This window comes from Eptatretus burgeri, chromosome 14 (assembly GCF_056783735.1).
Source record: "Eptatretus burgeri isolate ZD-2024b chromosome 14, Ebu_testis_v1, whole genome shotgun sequence".
NCBI lineage: Eukaryota > Metazoa > Chordata > Myxini > Myxiniformes > Myxinidae > Eptatretus > Eptatretus burgeri.
The window spans coordinates 37,095,532-37,105,518 of NC_140974.1; the positions used below are offsets into that span (position 1 = coordinate 37,095,532).

General features: G+C 46.0%; 1 long non-coding RNA gene across 1 annotated transcript in view; it reads left to right on the forward strand.

Moving 5' to 3' along the window:
• The window catches only part of LOC147012974 (uncharacterized), a 180,006-nt gene extending 170,505 nt beyond the window's left edge, over positions 1–9,501 (forward strand). Inside the window, exon 5 of the long non-coding RNA XR_015051137.1 lies at positions 9,215–9,501. This is a non-coding gene — a long non-coding RNA (uncharacterized LOC147012974). The remainder of the gene's footprint in view (positions 1–9,214) is intronic.
• Positions 9,502–9,987: the final 486 nt, after the last annotated feature.

Below are 9,987 nucleotides of genomic sequence, written 5' to 3' on the forward strand. Positions count from 1 at the left end.
ACAATAATTGGCAGTAATAAAAAGAATAACATGATACAATGACCAATGTCTGTCAACCAATAACGACCTAAATATTGTCTGTCAACCAGACAGGACACGGTGCTATGACGTCAAAATGACGTCACAATGCTTCCTCTTTTTTATCTTTGATATGATGTCACAATTGACTCTGGGACCTGAGAATGTGCCTTTTCAAGGTTTGATATCGTTCTTCATCCGTTTCAGCTGTTTTTTCCTGTCGTGCCTGAGTATGTGCCTCAGGTCCCCAGTTTGAAGGGGGTTTGATATCGTTTGATTTGATATCCTTTGATTTGATTCAATTGATTTGATTTGATATCCTTTGATTTGATTCAATTGATTTGATTTGATTTGATTCAAGGTTTGATATCGTTCTTCTTTATCCGTTTCAGCTGTTTACCAGGTTTCCTAAGTCCTGGCCATTTATGATACGGTTGGTCCGATCTAATCTATCTATAATTCCAGCAATGTGTGTGTGTCTGTCTGTCTGTCTGTCTTCTTTTTGTGTGTGTCTGTATGCGACCGCAGTTTCTCGACGACCGCCGGTCCGATCGGATTGAAACTTGCCAGGAATATTGCCGGGTCCCGTAGATGTGCCTTTTCGAGGTTTGATATCAATCGGACGAGCGGTTCCCAAGTTACGGCCATTTATCTGTCGACCAATGACAAGACACGGTGCTATGACGCCACAATTAATGTTTATTTATTTATTTTTTTGCACGATTGACGGTCCGATCTGATTTAACCTTGCCAGGAATATTGCTGGGGACCCGCCGATGTGCCTTTTTGAGGTTTTATATTAATCGAATAAGTGGTTCCCAAGTTACGGTCATTTATCTGTCAACAAATAACAAGACACGGTGCTATGACGTCACGAATGACGTCACAATTAATGTTTATTAATTTATTTAATTGTTTTTTGTGAACACATTTACAGAGAGAGGGGTGAGAGAGGAGAGGGGAGAGAGGGGGGTCAAGAGAGGGGGGCGAGAGAGGGGAGGGAGAGGGGGAGAGAGGGGGTGAGAGAGAGGTGCGTCACAATTCAAGAGAGGGGGAGAGAGGAGGGGCGAGAGAGGGGGGTGAGACTTGGGGGAGCGAGGGGGGGCGAGAGAGAGGGGGCGTCACAATTCTTCTTCCTTTGATATGACGTCACAATTGACGCTGGGGACCTGAGTATGTTTCCCAAGTTATGGCCATTTATGATACGGTTGGTCAGATCTAATTGAAAAAATGCCCCAATCCAGTCGTCGTTTACGAGAGCGAAGGAACGAAGCTGCACATACTGGCACGCCTCACCCACGAGAGAGGGTACTGGAACGAGAGAGGGGGAGAGAGGAGGGGGCTAGAGATGGGGGGTGGGTGAGAGGGGGGGTGAAAATGCCCCAATCCAGTCGGCGTCTACGCACCTACGGGCCTGTACTAGTTATATTAAATTAGGGGATGGTGAGATGCGAATCCGTACACGTCTGAACTTCCTAGTTGAAAATGGACTGCATTTTCGAACTCAGTGGCGTCGAATTACTCTAAGAAATGTTTAGACGGACAACAAATTAATTATAGATTAGAAAATATTGAAATGAGTAGGATTAGTTACTCAACTCCAGCAATGATAAATCTTGTTTTAGGTCATATTTTCGAAATGGGAGTGAATTCAATGTCGGTGCAGTCATTTCTTAGAGTAAATCGACCCCATAGAGTTCGAAAATGCACTCCATTTCCACCTCGGACATCCAGAAGTACCCGTAATCGTACCTGACCATACCCTAATTTATTCAAGTCATGAGAGTAAAAGTCGTCATATGGAGCGACCTCTAAATCACCTCCTATCAAGCTAAAAAAAAATTTCTGCGCATTAATGGATCATATTAGAATAATTTTCAGCTTGTGGAGCAACATTCTATTTTTTTCGACTTTTTTGGACCACCCTAATATATATTGCAGAAACTGTGTGTATATATAGATATATATATATATAGATATAGATATAAATAGATATATATATATATATAGATATATAGATATAAATAGATATATATATATATATATATATATATATATATATATATATAGATATATATATATAGATAGATATAGATATATATATATATATATATATATATATATATATAGATATAGATACATATAAATAAATATATATATATATAGATATATATAAATAAATATATATATATATAGATATATATAAATAAATATATATATATATAGATATATATATATATATATATATATATATATATATATATATATATATATATATATATATATATATATATATATACCGGGCGTAGTGGCGTGCGCCTGTAATCTGGCTACTCAGAGGCTTGGGTTGGATGATCGCTTGAGGACGGGTGCTCTGCACTGGGCCGCGCTATGAGAGGGTGCAGAGCAGCCTGGAATCATGGCCAAACCAAATCCTTATCCCTGTGTCGTAATAGGCGACCAGGGTTGCATCAGGAAGGGCATCCGGCGTAAAACCTATGCCAAATCAGTATGCGGATCATAACGGATGATCCGCTGTGGTGACCCCTAACGGGAGCAGCCGAAAGACGAACAGCATATATAGATATATATATATATATATATATATATATATATATATATATATATATAGATATATATATATATATATATATATATATATATATATATATATATATATGTGACGTCCACGGGACTTGAGCAGTCCCGCCAACGTAGAATGAGCCGAAACGATGGAGGCGGTTTATTTTTTATAACCCAAAGAATGGCGGTTTTAATCGCTCTACAGCAAACGGGACGAGGAAGGTGGCACAAGTCGCTTTTCATTGAGTTAATAATGTTTATTTCTCCAACCAGAAATAATAATACTCGGCAAGAGGAGGGATCCGGGGCGATTCGACGGGATGGTGGTGTGGGTTCGGGCGTGGGGAAAACACAAACAATTCCAATGGATATACAAATCTCAAACCCTCTAAGGCGCCAGGTACACACACACACACACACACACACACACACACACACACTCACACGGTAGCTGGTCCTGGTGGTCAGGCTGGCCCGTGGTGTCGACGCAACAGTCTCTGGATTGGCGCCGGACGAGCTGGCGTTGCGCTCGTCAGGGGCAGGAGACACCGTGGTGCTGTTCCTGGTGGTGTCGACCTCCTGGTGTAGGCCCAAGACCGCTCACAGCCGCCAGGGAGCCAGTTCTGGTGCCAAGATGCGAGCAAGAGAGGGAGGCAGGTCCGCCCGCCGTTCAGTCCCGTACTCCGAGCCAGCAGAACTCCAGAGCCAACCGAGGTGAGGCACGATGCACAGCAAGGCCACGAGACACGACGAATCGAGGAACGAACCAGCGCAACAAGAGAGCACGCTCAGAGATCAACAGCTTCGACCAGACGCTTTCTTTTTATGACTCTTCCTCCGCTTCTTTTCCCGAACAGAACCTTTTTATACTCGAGTCCTCGTCACTTCCAATCGAGCCCTTTTATTTGCCCTCTGCCGTCGCCTTCCGCCAATCGTGATCACGGGGCGGAGCCATCCACAGCACTGTCCTGTTACGTCACGGCAAGCCTACAGGGAATACTAAAAGTGTTTACGCATACACACTTACCCTAACCCGTCTCCCTATCTAATTACGTGACAATTATCATTTCCCCCTTGAAGAAATGGACATTTACTAGACAACTTATCACCACTGAATTGCTACTTATTACATAGAGATCCTGGTACAACTTGAACAGCATGGCATACCTAATTAAACATTCTAATTACCCTTTGAATGCATACCCCCCTCAGACGTAACACTGCCCCCTCCTCTGGTACCGCAGCTCCTGCAAGGTATATCACAGGCGCTACCGTACCAGCCTTAACACTTACTGACTCACACCTATTTAACCTAACGAAATAAAGTAGGAGGGGCAATGGGCAGCGAGCCACAGCTAACTTAACTATCCTGCTTAATGTACTACCCCCTTATGGCCTTATCCTCGCCTAAACAATCATTCATTTTTTTGTTTAATCACATGAGAGCACTGAACGAAGTTGCACTCCATCCTCTGGATCATCGTTCCTGTCCAACACTCTTCCAGTCATCTGGGGAGGGGAAACAAAAGGTTCCACAAAAACACAACACTTATACTTTACATTCCTACTCTAAGCCTTAACGACACTATTCACGGGATATTTAGACGTGACCGCGTCCCCCAGTGGATGCTAATAGACCCAGCGTTACCTGGGGAGCCAATTTTCAAATTTGCTTGACCCCAAAATTATGCGGACCTCATGCCCTTGCTGCACATGTCAAGTTGTGCGGGATCGAGTTGGACTCACACATCTTCACAACACTCACACCATGGTCATCATCACATTTCTCGGTCATGGTCCCCATTTTAATGATGTAGGCTGAATCCCGTCATGGCCGTGGGGTGGGTTACCACAAGATGATGGGGGCATCTCAGTTGCAACCATGCCCACAGGTAAGCTTTAGCCCAACCCGGACGTTTCTCCGCCCCGCTCCCTTTGATTCCCACCCCCTGGTAGCCATCAGCTCTCACTCCGTACAACACACTGGAAGTGGTCTCACTGGCTCCTCTGGCCTTCCTGGGTCGCCAAGGTCCGACCCGCCTTGGTCGCCCAACCAGACCCTCTCCCAGTTGCCTCCAGACACTGTCACCATTAGCCACCAGGGGTGAATCTCCTTGAAGGGGGTCGCAATTCCCGCTCACCGTGAGCTTCAGCAATCCCTGCGGACAAGCACATCATCCCCACCCACAAAACCCACATGACTCTCCCCACCCCATCGGCCTTATATGTGACACCTGCATTTCTAACACTTCACCGACCATGACCTTCCCTGTTACCACACCATGTCCAATAAAAAATCAATGTGTGCACCATACATTTCACTTCTTAACTTGAAACAACTCACACAGCACTTCTCCTCACCCGATCCACGCACCAGCCATTGGACAGCCACTCGTGCCCGCTTTGTTATCAATTACCCACTGTCCCTATTGTCACTCTAAAACCCAGCAGAACTTACAAACCCATGCCAATTTTCCCACAATTCACTATTTTCACCAAAGGAGGCACTTCGCCACAATCTCACCAGCCGAGCATGGCCCGAAATGCTCAGCCCGATCTAGTCTCCCCGACCCCGACAGTGATCTCCGGACTCGACCTATGAAAGGGCACCTCGGATAGACCTGGCGGTTCAGCAGGAGGATTCATCCTCTCCGGGCTTGAAAGTCTATTGGAGGGTCTCTCCATCGCTGGGTAGCGGCAATATCGTTGCACGTGTCCTCTTCGCCCGCACCGGAAACAACTCCCCATAAAAGGCCCCCGTGGGTATCTGTGTAATGTCTCTTCCGGTTCTAAACCCCCTCGGCCATAATCGAATTGCTCTTTTGGCTGGGCTGGACCCCGCCGCTTTGGCGCACCAACTACCGAATTACCCCTTATCAAACTTGACAGTTTCTGGCAAATTTCCTGAAACATTTGGGTAATGCCAATTTCTACCATCCCCCCTCCCTGATCCCGAATCTCCGCCTGTCGGATCGTCACCGATGGCCTCTCGGGCACCCGACCCGGCCGACTCCACGAGGCCAGCCTGGCTGCACACTCAGCCGCTCGGTGAACGGTGGGTGGATCCTCTAACTCCACTAGCGCTCGGGCCTCAGGGTCCGGAAGAGCAGCTAGAAATTTCTCTAGTGCCAGTCTGTCCCACGCCTCCACTGTTAGGTCCCGATACGCAATCCTAACTGATTAGTAAATGTCCTGTGCCAGCTCCTGCACTGTCTCACCCGGCTTTAATCTGCGGTGCTGGAGCTGGGCCCGCACCAGATCACAGTTTGCTGCGAACCCAAACCGACGGCTCAACGCCTCGCAAATGTGGGAGCTGGTCAACATCCCCTCCGCGATCACGTTTAACACATCTGCGGCTGGTCCCCGCAACGTTGCCACCAAATTCCCTGTACGTTCCCGCTCATTCCATCCGTTTAGTCGGGAAATGCACTCAAATTGCGTCAGAAAAGCTTCAACGCTACCTGAGCCGTCAAAATTTACCAGGGGGATCACTTTTCTGGTGGCCCGCTTCCCAGTTTCTCCTTTGTCCGAATCCAGCCCAGGGATCAAACACCCTTGTGGCTCCGTATCCAATTTCGGAGCCCACTGTGGCCAAAGATGTTTTGTGGTGAGGGTCTCATGGGTCAATTTTGCCTCCTGTTTCAAACGTTGAATGGACCGATTCACCTCTTCCCGCAGGATCTTCTGGGCCTGCACAGGCTCATCTAAGGCTCTGTCGTGAGTTTGTAGCTGCTCCTCAACCAACCCGGACACTGTCCTAACAAAAGACGGCTCTACCAGGCCTTTATCCAAGACTTCATCTTGGCTCATAATTTTATCTTGTTCGTCCAAACGAGCCTCCAATCCTTTTACCTCCTCTGCCAAATTCATCCCTTGCTTCCTCAGCTCTCCCCACTCTTCTACTTGCAGCTGCATACCAGTATCCACACAGGCACGATGACGTTCCAGGCCTTCATCCACTTTATCATCCCGAATGTTCGTTGCATCAATTTTATCTACCAATTTTTTCCGTATATTTTCCCCCTCCAATGGAATTTCTACCTTTGTTTCCTCCAATATATCCTCAAATTTACTTTGTATTTCCCCCAATTGAACATCCACACACTCCTGCATCTCAGTTTTCATTTTCTCCATCTTTTCCCCCCAATTCATCCCTCATTAAATCAATCCGTGCACCCAACTGTTCCCCCATTACCCCCATTGATCTGTCATTTCTGCTCTCTGTGTCACGAATTGATTTGCCATTTCTGCCCCCTGTGCCGTCATTTCTGCCCCCTGTGCTGTAATTGCACTCATTAAACGTTCCAACATTGTCCAGATCGACATCGCGCCGGTTTCCGGTGCTGCCGGCTTCATTACGGGCAATGAAGCACGGTCCACGCTCGGAATGGGGGAGGTTCCGATCCTACCCCCGTCTCTCCCTTCTTCCCCCGACTCGCTCTCCGACACGTGGCCTTCCTCCTCCAACATCTGCACATCCGCCATGGTGCAGAAGTCCCGTTTGCCGCCAATTAAATTTAATTTGAAAAATCCCGCCAAAATTTTCCCGCGCTCGCGCGCTTTTCAGTAGTAATTTTATATTCCAATTCGTGGCGACATTTTAATCCTGGATTATTCTCCTGATACCAAATATAATTTAGAGGGGTTCGAACATCCAACACCCTGACACCAATGTGACGTCCACGGGACTTGAACAGTCCCGCCAACGTAGAATGAGCCGAAACGATGGAGGCGGTTTATTTTTTATAACCCAAAGATGGCGGTTTTAATCGCTCTACAGCAAACGGGACGAGGAAGGTGGCACAAGTCGCTTTTCATTGAGTTAATAATGTTTATTTCTCCAACCAGAAATAATAATACTCGGCAAGAGGAGGGATCCGGGGCGATTCGACGGGATGGTGGTGTGGGTTCGGGCGTGGGGAAAACACAAACAATTCCAATGGATATACAAATCTCAAACCCTCTAAGTCGCAAGGTACACACACACACACACACACACACACAAAACGTAGCTGGTCCTGGTGGTCAGGCTGGCCCGTGGAGTCGACGCAACAGTCCCTGGATTGGCGCCGGACGAGCTGGCGTTGCGCTCGTCAGGGGCAGGAGACACCGTGGTGCTGTTCCGGGTGGTGTCGACCTCCTGGTTTAGGCCCAAGACCGCTCACAGCCGCCAGGGAGCCAGTTCTGGCGCCAAGATGCGAGCAGGAGAGGGAGGCAGGTCCGCCCGCCGTTCGGTCCCGTACTCCAAGCCAGCAGAATTCCAGAGCCAACCGAGGTGAGGAACGAGGCACAGCAAGGCCACGAGACACGACGAATCGAGGAACGAACCAGCGCAACGAGAGCACGCTCAGAGATCAACAGCCTCGACCAGACGCTTTCTTTTTATGACTCTTCCTCCACTTCTTTTCCCGAACAGAACCTTTTTATACTCGAGTCCTCGTCACTTCCAATCGAGCCCTTTTATTGGCCCTCTGCCGTCGCCTTCCGCCAATCGTGATCACGGGGCGGAGCCATCCGCAGCACTGACCTGTGACGTCACGGCAACCCTACAGGGAATACTAAAAGGGTTTACGCATACACACTTACCTTAACCCGTCTCCCTATCTAATTCCATGACAATTATCATTTCCCCCTTGAAGAAATGGACATTTACTAGACAACTTATCACCACTGAATTGCTACTTATTACATCGAGATCCTGGTACAACTCGAACAGCATGGCATACCTAATTAAACATCCTAATTACCCTTTGAATGCATACCCCCCCCCCTCAGACGTAACAATATATATATATATATATATATATATATATATATATATATCAAATCTATTTTGACTTTTGACTCAGAAGTACAGATTTGGTGTTGGATAAGCAAGGTATAACATACATCATGGAATATACCATTCTTTGAAAAGGAGATCAAGTTGGATGTCTTGTTGAAATTTCTTTTTTGACTCTCAATATCATCATGAAAGATCTAACAAATGAGAATATGTGCTTAAAAGCCATGCCCTTGTCCAAATTCTTAATGTATTCCTTCGCTCTCCCTGCTTTTTCGAGATGAAAACTGGTTTAAAATGAATACAACAAGCTGATTGCGGCACAAATATGAGGAGCATTCAAAATGGTCCCTGAATGAGATATTCAGATATTCCAAGAAACTACCACATTTTTTATGTTTTTCAAATCACAAATCCAGAATCTATATAACTGTAGTTGTATTTATATACACGTCTCATTATACCTTTCTAGCATTTCTCGGAATATTGTACCTTGTTTGCGTAACTTTTTGAACTCTTGTTTCACACCTCCCCTGCCTCCTTTCCCTCTGTGTATACATATACATGTGACAGTATCTTTTATGCAAAGACTCTAATTTCTTGAAAACCTGAGCCACAAGAGGTATCATGACATATATAAATATATATATATATATATATATATATATATATATATATATATATATATATATATATTTCTCTTTTACATAAAAGAAAGCAAAGTGAATTATTGTTGTCTTTGTTCCATTTGCACATCTCACTGTCTCACTGTTTGCCTCCTAACCTTCCATCTCCTCTTTCCCTCCCTCCTCTCTCCTTTTGTACTTGCAGGTAAAGCTTTGTGTTGCGTCCAAGCGAAGCATGTCAAAAGGCATGTAAGCGTCTGTATCAAATACAAGGTAACCAAATTACCTTTGTTCATGGAACATCACAAGCTTTGGTTTCCATTATTCTTTGGTGAGCTGTGAGATCGACTGCGTGTCTTTATCAATGGGGTATGTTGCTCTCGATATCGTCTCTGTAAACACCTTCCTGTCACATCGTTTATGCAGCAACATTGTGTTCTGATATCCATTGTGCACACCAAGACACATGTCACGTCTTACTCAGAGAGAGGGTGGGAGTAGAGACGGGGTGGGGGAGGGGGTGGAGGTGTTGGGGTAAGGAGGTAAAGGGGGTGAGATAGAGACAGAGAGCTAAAGGACAGAGGAGTATGAGGATGTGGAAGAAGGGAAAGAGGAAGGGGAGGATAGGACAGAAAGTGAGAGAGAGAGAGAATTGTGTGTGTATGTGCGTGTGCGTGCGTGTGCGTGCGTGTGTGTGCGCGCGTGTTTGGAGTCACCTGATCAAGATCGGGTTATTTAGACAATAGTAAAACATCAAGAACCAGACTCGGTAGTGTAATGGTGAGAGCATTCTCTCTGAGTTCGGGAGGTGGGCGGTTCATACCCCGTGCGAGTCATACCAACGACTTAAAAACATGGTATGTGCTGCTTCCTTGCGTGACAATCAGCATTTAAAAAGGATAGAGTACGGATAAACAACCTTATTAAGTCGGTAATAATAGCACAGGTTTTTATGGGCCAAATGGCTTTCTCCTGTGT